Genomic DNA, 18,717 nt, shown 5'->3' on the forward strand with positions numbered 1-18,717 from the left:
TTTTAGAATGGGTAGACACTCTGAAATCCCCTTTTCTTATTAAAATATTTGATATATGTAGGATTTTACAATTCAAAGGTCATTAGACACTTTCCTTTTGAATACAGTGGATTTATTTAGTTCTTTATCTTTTTATCATAAGTTTAAATGACCAAAATATTTCAATAATTTTATAAATTTTAATACCATTCAAAGTTCAGAGCATGCTCAGTTTAACTTAAATTTTATAGTGATATTCTTGAGAGTAGGAAACAGGTCTCTTTCTTCTAATATCATGATGGCAACTAATTTATGGTTGGCCACATAGTAAATCTCCAACAGTTACTTTGGAGATGGCAAAAGTATAATAGGAAGAAAGAGCAGGAAAACATAATTGCTGTATAAAAATAGTATCAAATAAATTAAAAAATAGTAACAACACAGTCACTTTGTTTTAAAAGTATAAATGATGTCCATGTCCATATATAAGATTTTAGCAATTTTTCTCATTTTTTTTCACAAAATTCCTAGGGCCTTTGGAACACTGACAAGTGGACGATTCAAATGAATTCCTTTTGTATTTAAGGGCACAGTGTTGCTTCTTTTTAGTCAGCTTAGCATTTAAGCAATCTTTGAAATTTAAGTAAGACTTGCCATTCTGGGTGCCTGGGTGGCTCAGTTGGTTAAGCGACTGCCTTCGGCTCAGGTCATGATCCTGGAGTCCCAGGATCGAGTCCCGCATCGGGCTTCCTGCTCAGCAGGGAGTCTGCTTCTCCCTCTGACCCTCCCCCCTCTCATGTGCTCTCTCTCATTCTCTCTCTCTCTCAAATAAATAAATAAAATCTTCAAAAAAAAGAAAAAAAAGACTTGCCATTCTGCTGATTCTTGCTAAGTGCTACCATACCTCCTAATAGATCAATCCAATCCATTTATGAATCTTGTTAAAATAATACTAGGACTGTGGACAGTTACCGAAAGTTCCATCACTAGTTCAAATTAGCTGTCACACTGATTTCTCATTGATTTTATTGAGGAATATTTTATGTACTATAAACTTCATCCATTTCAACTGTACAATTCAATGAATTGTGACCATGATACAAACTTCTGCCATCACCATAGCGATCAAGATTCAGTATATTTTCATCACCCGTCCCTCTGCACATACAAATTTCTCATGGCTTTTTGCAATACATTTCTCCCTCCACCCATGACTCAGCAATGTCTGCCCTGCTTTTGGTCACTAGGGATTAATTTGAATTTTGTATGCACAATTTTGTTCCTGCCTGTTTTTATTCACTGTGATTTTGAGATTCATCCATGTTTTTGTGTTTATCAATAATTTGTTTCCTTTTGCTGCTGAGAAATATTTCATTGAAAGACATATTACATTTTATTTGTCCATTTATATGTCGATGTACATTTGGGTTATTTCTAGTTTTTGACTATTGTGAAGTTTGCTGTTGTAAATAATCATGTACATGTCCTTGTGTGGACACATTTTTAAATGTCTTTTGGATAAGTAGCTAGGAGTGGAAAGACTGGGTCACATGGGAAGAGTATGTTTAAATTATTTAAGAAACAGACAAAATGTTTTCCAAAGTGTTATACAATTTTATACTCCTAGCAGTATATGAGAGTTTTGTTTGCTGCAAATATTTGTTCATTTTAACATTAGTCATTCTAGAAGATATTTGGGAGATATTTTTGGCTTTAATTTGCATTCACCTTATTTCTACTTTTGGTGAGGATCTCTTCCCTGCTTAATGACCAGTTTTAGCAAATGGGTCCTAAGGTATCACAGAGCTTGAGAGAGGTTATTTTTGGGTCTGGAAATGCTAAAAAAATTTTCCATATAAATTAATGGTAATTGCCTTTCACTTAACACCATTTTGGCTCATGAAAGTTTTCATAGGAACTCTACTTCAGATAGTAGGGGAAATGTGTCCTACTTTTGGTCTTTTATTCACATGTAAAATATTCTCCCAGCTTCCACCATTTCTACTACATACATTCTGAACAAGTACCTTTAAATAATCTTATGTGTTCAATTTTAATGTCAGTAGTTTATTAAACCAAGAAGTAGACAAGACAAATGATAACACATACTATAGAAACTACACCTTAGCCCTTTACATCAATTTTTGGTGAGAAAAATAACAAAACATCCTCATGTCTTTTATAGATTGTCTTTTGAAACAACAGTGAATTGAGCCATTAAAAAGTAAAACACTCCATTGAACTGAAAAGCAAACAATGAATGTGAAAACCAATACATAAGGAAAAAACATGTTATCTGATCTCTGTTTCTATGCCCTCTTTTGCCCCTGATAAATCATGCAAAACTAAATTAAAAATTAAAATGCCACAGGGATTGGAATACTAATAACCTATTTTGCATACCAGTAGAGCTTACAAAAATTAAAGAATAAAATACATGAGATACTATCCAACTGGAAAGTGGGAGGACAATGATGCAAACAATCCTATCAAATCTGTTATTAAGTAACTTTTTCTAATGGCAAATATTATTTATTTTATAGTCATTCAATTTAGTTGGGAAAGATATGCTAAAACATATAGAGACTGGTCACATTTTATCATTAACTACTAAGTCTTTAAGTATTGGATTTTTTTTTCCAGCTCTTCCAAATGCTGGCTGTGTGTGTGTGTGTGTGTGTGTGTGTGTGTGTGTGTGTTGGCTCCATGATAAAAGACCTGGGTTTTTCAGGGACCTTAATCTACTGAAGTCAGAAACAATGATAATAGACAGGCATTTTAGTCCATCTCTGGGGGCTGTAGCTCATGCTCATAGGTTCCAACTTGTTCTTGCCAGCCATACATCTCTCTGCCTAACCCAACTGCTTGCCCTGTGGTTTTCAAGTGTTAGCATCAATCCAACAGGAAGACAACCTCTTTAAAGACACTGCTTAACTGGCTCCCACAATTGCCTCAGATCAAATCTCTTATTGAACCTTGACTGATCCACCACACTCAGCCATGTTCCTAATATAAAAGAGTTAGATTTTTTTGTAGAAATTGTTATAAAGATAAGCTTCTAAGATCTGACCATGTACATAGTAATTTCAAAGTCACTTGGATACTTTCCTCTTTTCACTTTCTCAGACTGTCTACTTAGTGAAAATAAATCCTACCAAGAAATGAATAATACTACATAAATGCAGAGCATTTCCCTACATCATTATTGAGAATATTTATTCTTTGAAATAATTGGATGATTATGCTTATGGCTACCAACCAATCTACTAAAATATAGAAGAAAATAGAAGTATATTATTTTTGGTTTTTATGTGAAGTGTATCTTTTACTAACATGAGTGCATTGCGGCTTTGCCCAAAGGGTTAACAGATCTATTTAACAGATTCACTATAGTTTATTGACTCAGACTTCTAAGAATGAAACTTAGAATGGTCATAGAAAAGATGCCTCTTCTTTCTCTTCAATATTTTTCAAAGAATATGTTATCAATTTGTGTCATTCACTTTCCCTGGAGGAGATAACATTGTTTTGATTTCATATTGAAAATGAAAGAGGCACACTAGAAAACAAAATGAATTTTGACATATTTTACTCTCAAGAAAAATTCTCGACTTTAGTGGCACTGAATCTTATCAGAACAATTCACTGTAGAAGGCTAAACTCTGGAATCGAGGCAGGATTTCAAAACTCTACAGATTTGGTGAAAAATAATATAAGGGAGACTCTAAGTAGTCCCTTGCTAAACCATAGAGGAATGGTGTTTGTTTGACCTCCTTTTACAAACCTTACTGAAAATAAGAGCCCTGTATGACAAGTTGTTACAGGTAAGAGGATCTTAAACTACTTTTTCAACACAACTAAACTAACCAAGCAAGGTCATTAACTTATACCACTAATAAGTGAGACCTGAAAACTTAGAAACCTGGCTTAATTGGAATTTATGTAAGGAGAAATTGATAAAAAACAGCAGTGTGTTACCCACATATCTTCTCATTTCTTTGTCCGATCTCTACATTTTATCTCATATTCTTTGGTCCAAATTACAGGATAAGATTATTTTCCAAAATAGGTCAAATAAAAAGGGAACTAAAGCAATCCTACCAGAGTGTTATTGAAAGGTTACTATTGAGGGGAGTATTGACTGGGGGGAGGATTCTATTGCATATTAAGAGAGAGAAGCATTAAATTTAGCTAGCTAAATTAAGAGTTAAATTAGTAAATTAAAGAGAAAAGTGGTTCAGTTCAATAAGACCTTGAAAGTAAAGACAAAAACAAGTAAGAAATCAGTCCGATGAAATGGATTTTATCCTTTTAACCACAAGAATAAAGGTAGGCAGGGCAGCTTACTATTCAGACCACTTAAAGTGAAGTGTCTCACTCAAGAGTTGTACTGTACATGTTCCATTCCTATTTGTCCTTAGAATCAGAGGCCTTGATGTAAGCATTACAGTGACAAAATGCATGTGAGTCAGACTATTGGGACCAGAAACTCAATATTTTATTGTAGTACATTAAAAACCTTCTAGTTAAAACAAAAGGTACACTATGTTTATGAACAGGAAGAGTCAGTAATGGCAAAATAGCAATAACCCAGGATTAAATGTGTAAACCCAGTAATTCCAAATAATGATATTTGTCAAACTGGATCAAAATATATTTGTGAGATTAAAGATCAAATAATACTCTTGGCAATTCTTAAAAAAAAAATCTATTGCAAACTAACATTGGAAATGAAATAAAATAGGGAAAAATGGATCAAAACACAGGCATGCCTCAGAAACGTTCCTGACCACCAAAATAAAGTAATACTGCAATAAAGCAAGTCAAATTAATGTTTTAGTTTCCCAGTGCATATAAAAGTTGTTTACAATATACTATAGTATATTAAATATGCAATGGCATTATGTCTAAAAAATAATGCTCATGCCTTAATTTAAAAACACTTTATTGCTAAATAATGCTACCAGAATTTATTGCTAAAAAATGCTAGCTTTCAATGAGTCATAATCTCTTTGTGGGTGGAAGGTCTTGCCTCAATGTTGATGGCTTCTGACCAAGGTGGTGGGTGCTGAAGGTTGGGGTGGCTGCAGCAGTGTCTTAAAATAAGACAACAATGAAGTTTTTGCCATCAATTAATTCTTTCTTTCATGAGCAGTATCTCTGTAGCACTCAATGCTGCTTGGTGGCATTTTACCCACAGGAGAACTTCTTTCAAAATTCAAGTCAATCTTCTCAAACCTTGCCACTGCTTTGTCAGCCAAGTTTATGTAATATTTTAATTCTTTTGCTGTCATTCTGACAACTTTCAGAGCATCTTCACCAGGAGTAGATTCCATCTGAAGAAAGCACTTTCTTTATGTATCCATAAGAAGCAATTTCTCATCTATTCAAGTTTTATTATGAGATTGCAGCAATTCAGTCCCATTTCCAGGCTCCACTTCTAATCCTAGTTCTCTTGCTATTTCCACCACATTTGTAGGTACTGTTTCCACTAAAGTCTTGAAGCCCTCACAGTCATCCATAAGGATTGGAATCAACTTCTTCCAAACTCCTGTTTATGTTAGTATTTTGAACTTGTCCCATGACTCAAAAAGATTCCTAATGGCATCTAGAATGGCAAATCCTTTCAGGAAGCTTTTCAATTTACTTTGCCCAAATCCATCACTATATATGCCAGCTATAGCTTAACAAAATGTATTTCTCAAATAGAAAGACTTAAAAGTCAAAATGACTCCTGACCCATGAGCTACAGATGGATGGTGTGTGTGAGCAGGCATGAAAACAACATTCATCTCATTGCACATCTTCATCAGAGCTCTTGGGTAACAAGGTGCATTGTCAACGAGCGGTAGTATTTTGAAAATTATCTTTTTTCAGAGCAGCAGTTCTCAACAATGGTCTTAAAATATTCAGTAATCCATGTTATAGACAGATGAGCTATCAACCAGGCTTTGTTGTTCCATTTATAGAGCACAGGTAGAGTATATTTAGCAGAACTCTTAAGGGCCCTAGGATTTTCAGAATGAGAAAAGAGCATCGGTTTCAATTTCAAATCATCAGTTGCATTAGCCCCTAACAAGAGAGTCACCCTGTCCTTTGAAGTCAGGCATTGACTTCTCCTCTCTAGCTATGAAAATTCTAGATGGCATCTTCTTTCAATATAAGGCTGTTTTGTCAACACTGAAAATTGGTTGTTTGGTGTAACCACCTTCATTGATCACTATATCTTAGCTAGATCTTCTGGATAATTTAGTGCAGCTTTACATCAGCACTTACTTCTTCTACCTTGTACTTTTATATTATGGAGAAGGCTTCTTTTTTTCAACCCCATGAACCTACCTCCACTAGCTTCCAACTTTTCTTCTGCAGCCTCCTCACCTCTTTCAGCCCTCATAGAATTGAAAGAAGTCAGGGCCTTGCAGAGAAATGCATTTTCACGGAAATCAAGATGTTATTTTTGTATACTATATCACTTAGACAACTGTGTTTCATTTGCTGTAATCAGTTTTTAAAAGTCAGATGGAAAAAGCAACTGAGGTCCTAGAAAATAGAAATGTAATTTTAAACTATCCAATAAAGCTGGAGGAGGAAGGGGAAAAAAAAAAAAAAAAGAAAGAAAGAAGTCAGGACCTTGCTCTGGATTAAGCTTTGACTTAAAGGAATATGTGGCTAGTTTGATCTTCTATCCAGGCCACTCAAACTTTCTCTGTTATCAGCAGTAAAGCTGTTTTCCTTTCGTATCATTCATGTGTTTACTGGAGTAGCACTTCTAACTTCCTTAAAGACATTTCCTTTGCACTCACAGCTTAGCTAACTGGCACAAGAGGCCTACTTTTTGCCTATCTTGGTTATGGACTTGCCTTCTTCACCAAGCTCAGTCATTTCTAGTTTTTGATTGAAAATTAGCGATGTACTTTTCTTCCTTTCACTTAAACACTTAGAGGCTATTGTAGGATATTAGTTGGCCTAATTTCAGTATTGTTGTGTCTTATAGAATCAGGAGGCCTGGGGAGAGGGACAGAAATGGCAGAAGAGACAGTGCAATACTCAGAACACACGTAACACTTAGGTTTGCCATCTCACAGGGGTGTCATTCGTGATGCCCCTAAAACAATGACGACAGTGACATCAAAGATCACTGATCACAGATCACCACAACAAGTATAATAAGAAGTTCGAAATACTGTGAGAATTACCAAAATGTGGCAGAGACAAGAAGTCAGCAAATACTGTGAGAAAAATGATGCCAACAGATTTGCTTAACTCAGAGTTGCCACCAGTCTTCAATTTGCAAAATATGCAATATCTGCAAAGCCCAACAACATGAAGCACAATGAAGTGACATATGCCTGTAGATATTTCCGAAATGAACTGATATCTGTGGCAATTTGCTAAAGGACAGAAGTTTCATTTTATATCCGTTGACAAAAAATATATTCTTCAAACACTAGTATTGCTAAAATTAGCTATATATAGAATATTCAATGTTTTAATGTCCAGAATGAAAAAATGAAGTACAATTTAAAAAAGAAACAAACACATTAGAAGAAAATGGCAAGTTATATAATGAGAACTCCTAACACTGACTCGTAGTACTACAACAAAGGTATATCTTTAGCCTAAGAACAATGGGAAGCAAGGGCAGTTTGAGATTCTTTTGAGACATCACCTGGTTTTTGTTTTAAGAGAAAGTGTAAAACACAGTGGGAGGAGTTAGGGAAGGAAGCATGAAAGACTGATTTAGGGAAGACAGATATTAAGCTATATTAATATATAGGCAGGATTAGGGAATTTTTACATTATTAAGTAAAAACTTTTGTAAATAATGTATGTGCTTCTAGGGTTAGAAAAATAATTTGATCTGAAGTCATAGATGTTATTTCTGGAACTGTGAATATCCAAAGATGTTCTTGTGACAGGGATTAGTTTGTTTCAATTTTTGAGCTAATGAGCATAAAACCTTTACTGCAACTCATACATGAAACTCTGGGTTATTTGGAAAATACAAAGGCCAATTCTCATTTTGAAACTCAATTTTTATTTTTGATGTATTTAGCAACTTCATTCACATAAAATGAGACTCAAATTGTATAAACTTCCTGGGCCATATTATCATAATTTCTCAAACGATCCAATCACTATTGGGTAGTATATAATGCCCATTCACACAGAAATTGAAAAATATCTTCAGATAACAAAATTTGTAACTAAAATATCTGAATGGCTAAACAAACACATACACCCCACACCTTTGTTGCTCCTTCCCCCATTTGAGGCAAGTGAAGTACCACTTTCTCATATGTAGCCCACTATCTGACTCATGTTTCAGTAGAAACCAAATAGGCAGCTTTTAAAAATTATTTTTGTTATTGTTAAATGGACTTGGAGGTGTCATGGTGTGTGAGGAATTTAATAGATAACTCTAAGTATGAACCTTAAGAGAAATCATGATACAAATAAAAATTAAAAAAGAATAATACAATATCAATTCAAAAACAGAAAAAATAGTCATAGTGAGGAAAATAGAAATCACAGAGACAGATAAAACATAATAATTCTATACATAATATATATACAAAATATAATATATATATTAGCTAATAATGGTGTTATCACTAAAAATTGTGAATGGAATACATAGTGATGATGGGAAAATGAACCTGGTTTAAGAGGAAGAATAAAAATGTACCTTTACCAAACACAAAATATAAATTTGGCCTCTAGATGGTTATAGACTTCAGTGTGAAAGTAAAACTATATATTTAGCAAAGGCAAATGGAGGCTCCTTGTGAACTAAGGAGGTTGATTTCCTGAAAAACATGTTCAAAAGTATAAACCCCAAAACAAAAATGATGATTCTATCAAAAGTCATGTTCAATGAAGGATTCCATGAATAACAATAACTGACAGCTGATGACAGAAAAGAAGATAGTTGCCATATCAACCAAAATTTTTATGTGAATTACATCCAGGATATCAATAAACTTGCACAACAAGAAAAAATCAGAAAACATAATTTTGCAAAAATATGAAATTTATAAGGTAAGATGTATTAATTCTCTTTGCTGTTGTAAAAATTTACCACAAATTAGTGACTTAAACAATAAACATTTATTATTATGTAGTTCTGGAGTTTAGAAGTTTCAAATCAGTTTCACTGAGCCAAAGTTAAGTTATCATCAGAGATGGTTTCTTCTGGAAACAGCTGGGCGTGCAAAGTACAGAATAGCAAGTGGGCAATGGTTGAATGGTTTCTGTGCCATGTGGGGAAAGATATATTTGATTTTACCTCTTATCAAAATGTACTTCTTAGAAATTCCAAAAACACTCCCTAAAAATATGACATGGTTTAAACAGATTCAAATAAAGTTTTCACAGAATTCCAAAAGGTTTCTTTTTAGCATGGGCACATATAATTTTAGAATGTACTTGAGGCTACAGTTTATAGACCCCCTCCAAGGAAAGAATTCAACCAGGTATTTTAATTGTACTAGTTTTGTTTTGCTTTTGAAATAGAATATTCTGGCATAGGTAGACAAAGGATAACTTCTGTTCATAATCAGCTCTAAATCTTCCTTATCTTACATATCTTTGCCTCCTGAGCTTTACCTACTCTGCTCACTGGCATATATAGAGATGGGTGACCTCAGTGTACTTTCTGTATTTTTATTCAGTTTCTCAGGACAAGAGGGAATAAAATCCTTAAGCAGAATCTTTCATTCAGCTTAAACCCTTCTCTTCTACTTCCTTTTTGAAGCTAACCTTAAAATTGTAGATGACATCTGGCTGAGGCAAAATTGTTCTCTTTCTCCCTACCCACGTCCCCAGCTACTGATACAGAAAATGTGTGAAAAGTTGGGGCACTGGCAGGGAAAAGGAGCTGGTAGTGAATGGAGTGTTCGTATGTGAAGAAACAAGTTGCCAGGCAAAGGAAGCATAATGGCATACCTAGAATATGTGTGTTTCCTCAACGCAAAATGAAAAATCAGGCCATTGATTAGGTGATTATCAATCCTTGCCACTGAACCTTCTGGAGCCACAGTTTACAGTGGTTATACGGGTAATTTTCTCTTCGTCATCTGGTTGCTGCAAAATCTTTAGTGTACCCAGATTTCCAGGTCAACTCTACAAGAATTTTCATCTGTGTCCCTCAACATGGGGTTTAAAGACCCATGTGGTGTGAAATCTGTTACTAATTCAGGATGAGATAAGGAGCTGCAGCGAGTATGTCAATCAACCAAGCTGTGAGGCACACTGTTCAGTTCACCTGATTTTTTTACTTTTAGTCTCTGTGAGTTTCTGTCTTCCTCATTTGCAAAATGAGCTGGAATCATTCTGGATTAAATAGCTTAATGAAATGGGAAAAGATAAAGGAACTGAATGCACGGAAGCATCACATTCTTACATCTAGACCCATGTCGGTGGCATATGAATACCGACTATTGATTAACTGAGAAGACAAGTGCTAAACATTTTTATTTTTTAATTCAATTTGAACACCTCCTCAACTCTCATCCCTTGAATATTTCCCATCTTTAAACACACGTTTGGTGTTCAAGAAACCTCTGTGGCTGCAGTGTGTCTTTGTTGCTTATAACAGTGTTCTGGGATTCAACCTACAAGATCACAGCTGTATTTGGTTAAGGTAGGTACTCAAATAAATACTTGTTGAATTATGGAAATGCAATCTGCTGGAAGTTAGAAAAAAAAAATTAGTCTCACTAGGCTAAAGTCAAGGTGTTAGCAGGGCTGACATTTTCTGGAGGCTCTGAGGGGAAAACCATTTCCTTCCCTCTTTCAGCTTCTAGAGGACACCTTCTTCATGGTCCAGCCTCACACTGCTCCAACCTCATTTCTGTCATCGCATCTACTGTTGATTCTGGTCTTCTGCCTTCCTCTATCAGAACACTTATGTTTACATTGGGCCCACTGAGATAATCCAGGATGATCTCACAATTCAATATCCTTAATTTAATCACACTTACAAAGCCCTCTGTGTCATATAAGGTGATATTCACAGGTTCCAAGGATTAGGATGTAGACATCTTGGGGGAATAAGAGACTTTTTTCAGTCTACATAAGAGAAGTCCAAACAGTAATCATATAATAGAGGCTCAGAAATCACTAGTAAGAGAAAAACCCTAACTAAAACATTGAGATGCCATTTTATATGTATTGGACCAGAAAACATAAAACATCCAAATAAAGTCAAACATTGGTGGGACTGTGGGGAAATAAGAATGCTCAGGCTCTGCTGGTAGAAATGTTTGCTGGTGTAGTTGTGCTGAAGAACCTATCAACATTTCATTGTCAAATTGGGTAGAGAAGTGTGCAAATGACTGAACCATGCCACCCCTCATTGTACAGCCCTGGGAAATTTCCACATACGCCTCTACACTTGAGTGAACCAACATGTTCATAATGGTAATGTTTCTTATTGTGTGTTTTCTATTCAGTGGTATCTGGAAGCAATCTGAGCAGCCATCACTGGCAGAGGAAAGATTTTATGAGGAAAACTATGGACTATGAGGCAGCAGTCAGAAATAACTAGTTAGATAAATGTTGACAGAGACATTTGATGGGCTGTATTTAGTGTCATGTGTTTAGTGAACCAAGATGTATTCACACACACACACACACATACATACATATCAGTGTAGATATGTTTAATACATATAATTATGTAATTGCATATTTTTATATTAAAATATGTGTCTGATGCTATATAATTTAGAAAACATACTCAGATAAAAAATGATACACACAAAGGATATTAAAACATTTCTGCTGTTGGGGAGAGAAATGGCTTACTATGATATGGAGATGAAAAGGAATGAATGAATAAATGAATGACCACATTGCACAGACTAATGATACTAATGTCCCATCAGTTGGGTAGTATGATTAATTCAATCTGGTGCCTCTGAGATGAAAATAAATAATCATCAACTAATGCCATGTTGGTAATAACTCCAAAATACTCTGAAAAAGTAATTATTTCATTACATTACTGCAAATATGTGGAATACATACACTTGGTGCTTTATTTTAAAGATTTTTTTTTATTTATTTATTTGAGAGAGAGAATGAGATAGAGAGAGCATGAGAGGGGGGAGGGTCAGAGGGAGAAGCAGACTCCCCGCCGAGCAGGGAGCCCGATGCGGGACTCGATCCCGGGACTCCAGGATCATGACCTGAGCCGAAGGCAGTCGCTCAACCAACCGAGCCACCCAGGTGCCCCGGTGTTTTATTTTAAAACTTCCTTATCATTTAGTAGTTACTTTCATGTGGCAGAGAGAATATTCAAAATACTTACCAAGTGGTATGTCTCAGGCCCTAGCCAATCAGAATAAATTCACGATATAAATAGACATACTAGGGTATACCCTTTTAATGTGAGTGCTGCAGGTAAATTGTATTGCAATAACCACTGCATAAAAACTACAATCCCAGGTATGTATCCTGCCAATCCTTTAAGTTCAATTTTACAAAATATTTCAATTTAAAATGTACACCCTCCCAGAAAATCTGTGTCATGTGGTTAATATGGTTGTAACTATGAAATAAGTAATATTTCAGTATGTTTGGATAAAAAATAGGCATTTCCTCTAATGTTAATATTAGCAGGTTTTTTCCACTGGTCTTGCTGTGTATTTTCACTCACAACACTTTTAGCCTCAGTGTGTGGGTTTTTTTCCTCTACTGAATGACTTGGTCATTCTCCAATCTCTAGACACTCACTGAGTGTCCTCCGACTCAGTTCTGACACTAATCACCCAGACTTAGTGTCTGACACTACGGGTTTAAGGGCTCGGTTCCACGAAAACGCTCTACTTCACTTACTAGCTGTGGGTCCTAGTTTATCACCTGTACTTCTGACCAACCAGCTGTAAGTTGGAGGTCCCACAGCCCTCCTCTCAGGTTCCATAATCGCTTAGAACAACTCACAGACCTCAGGAAAGGGCTTTACGTATTCTTACTGGTTTATTATAAAGGATACAGCTCAGGAACAGCTAAACGGAAGAAATGCGGAGGGTAAGATGTGGGGGCAGGGCAGGACATCACACTGAAGCTTCCAGACTCTGGGTATGCCACTGTCCCAGCACCTCAATGTGTTTGCCAACCCAGAAGCTCTCTGAACCTTGATGTTTAGGGTTTTTGTGGCGGTTTCATTACTTAGGCACGGCTGACTGATTCATTGGACATACGTGATTAACTCAATCTCCAGGCCTTTCCGTATCTCCCTGGGAGTCAGAAGACGGGGCTGAAGGTTGCAACCTCCTAATTACATGGTTGGTAATGAGCTAGCAACCAGCTCCCATCCTGAAAGTATCAAGAAGCCCATCAAGAGTCCCTCATTAGTATAAACTTAGAAAAGGGCTATTATGAATAACAAAAGACACTCCTCTCATCCTCATCACTCAGGAAATTTCCGAGCATTTAGAAGCTCTTGTGCCAGGACCAGCGCCAAAGACCAAATATATTCCTTATTATGTGACAATATCACATCTGCATCATAGTGATTTGACTTAGCAGTATTTATTTAGCTCTGTAATTGAATAAAGGGATATTAGGGGACATTCAGGATCCAGTTGTACTTACTGTTTGCAATATATTGTCCCTGTATTGCTGTCTTTTGGAAGGGAATTGGAAGACACCTTTCATATAATTTTGAACTGAAAAAGATAAGTGAAATATGAAGTAATCATTTAATACAGTCTAAAATATGCTACTTTATTTGGACAATGGGAAGAACGAATAAAATTTGCAATAATCGCGCCTCGGATAAACCTCATTGGCTACGATACTGCCACCGCGCAAAGCTAGAACAAATAAAATTTGACACACAATATAATAGCAGTCAAGAGTTGCTCTGCCTGGGAGCTGTGTTTGTAGGCTTCGGAGGGAGTGCAGGTGTTGGTATGTAAAGACCTTGTTTAGGCAAATTAAGGCAAGCGCAAAAGAGGACAAAACAACGTATTGGACATATGTAAGAATATATAAATTCCAAAATGGAACCAGTGATTTTCTGATAAAAGTTGATAAAGGAACTAACCAGTGGGTAAAGTATATTCTTTGTTGCCAGGGAAGGAACAGATTAATAGGTGATTTTCCCTCCAGTTCTCAGTAGGAAGTGGAATATCAAAAGCACAAATTTTCCAAGGGGTTTCGGTAATATGAATTAGAATATGTCTCAAAAAAAGTGTATTCCATGACTCTGTCACTGGGATCTAATAATATTACCTACCTCATAGTCAGTGATATACTGGCTAAAATACTTAAGTATTGGCGTTTTAGAGTGAGGAGAATGCTTATTTGTATTATTTTCCAATTTCTATGTTGTAAATAACCGATATCAAGCTATCAACTGGATGCCAACAAGCTCACAAAACTTCGGAAATTTAACAACTGGCCCTAAACAAACAGAAAGCAGAGCAGCCAGCCTTCAACACATCATTATACAGAGCTCTTATGACCGTTAAACTATTAAACTGTGTAAAGCAAAGTGTTTGCCACACGGAAAGCGAGAAATAGTAGCTCTTGTTGACTTTCTACTTCAATGCAATATAAGACCTTTCTCCTATTTGTATTACATGTGTGGGGTGAATATACATAATAATTTTACTAATAGCAAGATACATATATATATATATATCTCCACATAGTGACACTGAAAAGGAAAGTTAATCTTGAAGGACTAGAGAACAATGTAGCATTCCTATGATTGTGTATCACTGACCTAGTGGATGTTGTGAAGAAAGGGATATGTGCAATAAAGAATTATTCAGCAGGCCTGGGTTGTCCAACCCCAGCACATTCTAAGGAACGTTCTGGTCCTCGGCCAGCTTTTGGGAGATAATCTCTAATCTTTTGGAATAGACTGACTTGCAAAAGATATCTATTTACCTGGGAACTGTGACATGCCAGATAGTCTATGATAACAATGTGATTTATGATGGGGGTCTTGGACTCTGTGGCATTAGTTGACCTAGAGAGGGGCTGGAGGTTGAGCAACTGAAGTCAGCCATATGGGCACTCATTTTATACATGGCCAACACCTAACAACAACCCCAGACTCAAGACTCTGGTGAACAGTACTGGTTTGGCCGTACTTTGTACATATTGCCACACATCACTGCTGGCAGAATTAAGTGCTTTCTCTAGGACTCTACTGGGAAAGGACAACATGAAGCTTACCCTGGTCTCTCCTGCACTCTGTCCTATGCAACTTTAACCTTTGCTGATTTTAATCTGTATACTTTTGCTATAATGACCTGTAACCCAGAGAGTGAGGGAAGTTGAAGTTTTATGGTTTATTTCATTTCTCCCAACTTTCCCCCCACAATTTTAGTTTTCAGACACTCCTGGCCTTCTACTATGCATCACTTCTCATATACTAGTATTTTGTTAAAAAGCATGATGATCTACTATTTTTATTACGTTCAGTTAGCCAACATATAGTACTAATTTTCACTAAAAAGAGTTAAAAACAACATAGTTTTACCTTTTACAATCATATTTGAATTTTAAGAGATTAAGGTTGAAAAAGTCCTTTGAACTAAGTGAATAATTACTAGAAATGGAATTCCCTCCACTGAGTTAAACAATAAAAACAATTTTGGAAATGAGTATCTCTAGGGCAGTCAAACATTAAGCAATGTCTGGAGAAAGTTTTGGTTGTATGAACTTGGGTGAGGATTCTACTATGCAGCCTACAATACACCGGACAGGTCCCTATACAAGAAGTTATACAGCTCGGGGCGCCTGGGTGGCTCAGTTGGTTAAGCGACTGCCTTCGGCTCAGGTCATGATCCTGGAGTCCCGGGATCGAGTCCCGCATCGGGCTCCCTGCTCAGCAGGGAGTCTGCTTCTCCCTCTCCCGCTTCCCCCTCTTGTGCTCTTTCTCTCTCTCACTCTCTCTCTCAAATAAATAAATAAAATCTTAAAAAAAAAAAAAAGAAGTTATACAGCTCAAAATGTCCACAGTGCAAAGCTGAGAACATGCCTGTTCTGCAGTTACCTTAATCATCCTGTCTGAAAGCAGAGGAGGAATTCCACACTACTTCAGAGAACAGAATAGCATTGACTTTCTCTTATAGAAGAACTCAACCTGTGAGTTCTAATGAATTAGCAGAAATCTACAACATGGAAAGCCAAAGATATTGAAATTGCATGAAGCTTAATTCTAGGTAGAATCAGCTGATAGAACTTCAAGTATTAGTTTAAATACATTCTGATATTTTATTTGGTTAGTGTAATTATAATAGGAGATTTTTGTTTTCCTATTTACTAGGTGTAAATGTTTTTCATTATTGATACTTAATTGAAAAAAAAGTGATGTTTATATGCATATGAATTTATGGTGGCAACAAAACTGCTTTCTATGGAAAGAAATATCTCAGTTGCCGGGAATGGCCAGCAATCCCCATACCGACAGATGAAAGATGACTCCAAACTTTGCTGTGAAAGAAAGGAGAAGGCAAGGGGGTCAGTGCTTAAAGACAAAGACCCTTTGCTCTTCTTTGTTCCTGCTTATTAGTCCTTCAGGATAAGCACAAATCCTTATCACTGTTTCTCAAGCACGTGATGTGTGACAAGGGGTCTTACTGAAACTAGGAGGATGTGTTTATGGGAAAGATATGATATGCTAATCTGAGTGTTCTACGTGTTCTGCTAAACATAGCCTAAGGGACAATGTACACATCTCTTAGATCACAGGGTGGCTGTTTGGGCTGCGAAAGCTTCCGGAAGGCAACTCCGCACGGCATTCCAGTGGCAGAGTGGTCACGCAGGCCTGGGCATTCCAAAGGCCCACGCCCTTCTCTGAAACCTTCCCTGCCTTCAGCGCACTCCGTGTTACATTTTAGCAAGCCAGGTATTATGGCTGATTTCGTGCTCTACATTAACCCCAACATCTCCCCCTTTTTGTTTTTTTAAAGCGGCAGCAAGTAGTTCTTGAGACAGTTGCACTGTGTAGATATGCTTCACATCTCTGGCAGTGGATTGGGCATTTATTCCAATTTTGCAGACTATGATGAGAAGAAAAACAGTAAAGACTACAATAGCAACTCCTAAGAATCTCCATTTTGTGGAAGAGAACCATGTGGCCGGGTTAAGCCACTGCAGATTGTTAGAAAGAGATCGCCAAGCTTCTGTATGAAGCTTATGATTTTCCACTGCCATCAGTGAGGCGGGGACCTGATCCTTTAGCTGCTGAACGTCTCAAGTTAAATTGCCATGGAGTGATCCATGCATTTGTTTCTTTATCTTTTCCCAATCATGTATGGTCCGCTTCCAGGGCATGGGGGTAACACAGATGGATCTGTGAGCCCAGTCACATAAGAGGCCTTGCGGAGGGGCTAAGGCTTGTTTCTCCCCAAGATATTCAACAGCAGCTTCCATTAGTTGAAGACATCCTAGTATTTTTTGATCAATAGTTTGCTGTAGTTGAAATTCCCTTGTGGTATTAACAGCCAGCTGATCCACAAAGGCAGCAGTCTGAACCAAGTGAGAAAGAGGCAACTGCCACACTGGTGGCCGTAATAACGGGGACAGCTGAGATAATGCCGGCCATGAGCAGACCCAAGGAGCGCTTGGAGCGTCTGATGTCAGATAATGCCTGATTCAGAACGCTCATGGATCTGCATTCTTCCGAACCTATGGTTAGATTAACAGGATTGATGGCACTGTTGAAAATGGGCAAAGGGGCATTCACCCAAGTAACAGGTTTCCAGAGGGGGAATTTATAGGCCCAATAAGAGGACGCGAAGCACCCAGGCATCAGCAAAATAAAGACAAGAATACATACCATGGTAGAACTGGTGTTAAGCACAGATACCACAGCCAAGAACATGTTTCAGGAGTAGAGGGTTTACTGGTCTGTTGTAGAAATCTCCTCGGCTTTCTGGGGCGTCTTCTTGAGATCTCCCCAGGTCATGAATTTAGCCCTGTGGGTACTGGGGAGGCGCATGAAGGATGGCTGTTCTTCCTCTAGATTCAGGTGACTCATCTGAGGGACTGGATTCTGGCTGTGCCAGGCCATGGTTATGTTTAATGTTTCTAGCGGGGATCCACACTGATCAGTCCTTGGTGGAAACCCAAGCATAACTTCGCTGCCACGTTAGGAATTCTACTGGTCCCTGCCAAATGCCAATGTTTGGGTCCTTCCAGAGTACTTGAGCTTGTGTTTTTGGCGGGGTGTGCGGCTTAAAATGCTTTTCTTTGGCAGGAGTTTCAAAATCAGAATTTAAATCAAAAAGATTTAGAGTAAGCAATGCTTTCTGTGATTGTGCTATAGGACCCATATCTCCCCCTTTTTGTTTTTGTATCATGTGTTTAAGGGTAGAATGTGCTCTCAATAATAGTCTGATTATGACTGATTTGTCTCTGAATAGCTTGCTGTAATTTATTGACGAATTCCATAAAGGGTTCTTGGGGGCCCTGCTTAATAAAGGCAAAAAAGAGTCTTGAGGAGTGCTCTGATCAGAGATCCGTTCCCAAGCTTGTTTTGCACAAAGAGAGCATTGTTCAAAGACTTGAGGGTCCGTAAGAAATTGTTAGAAAGAGATCGCCAGATTGTCCTCCATCTACGTATGGGCCTCTCCCCTGGAGCACAGATAGTGACTATAGGAACTCCTGCTAAGTGATTGAGCAGCTTGTTGTTCACATAAATCATCATATTCAGTACGCCAGACCAAATACTGAGGGGCCCCAAGTACTGCTTTACATAAATGCTTT

At 37.2% G+C, this 18,717-nt stretch overlaps 2 pseudogenes; both read right to left on the reverse strand.

Annotated features, from left to right (window-relative positions):
* LOC102747277 (large ribosomal subunit protein uL1m-like) overlaps positions 1 to 18,022 on the reverse strand; it is a 132,305-nt pseudogene extending 114,283 nt beyond the window's left edge.
* LOC115941148 (U4 spliceosomal RNA) lies at positions 13,683 to 13,804 on the reverse strand (annotated as a pseudogene).
* Positions 18,023 to 18,717: the final 695 nt, after the last annotated feature.

Source organism: Leptonychotes weddellii, chromosome 1 (genome assembly GCF_054177405.1).
Source record: "Leptonychotes weddellii isolate Sample4059 chromosome 1, ASM5417740v2, whole genome shotgun sequence".
NCBI lineage: Eukaryota > Metazoa > Chordata > Mammalia > Carnivora > Phocidae > Leptonychotes > Leptonychotes weddellii.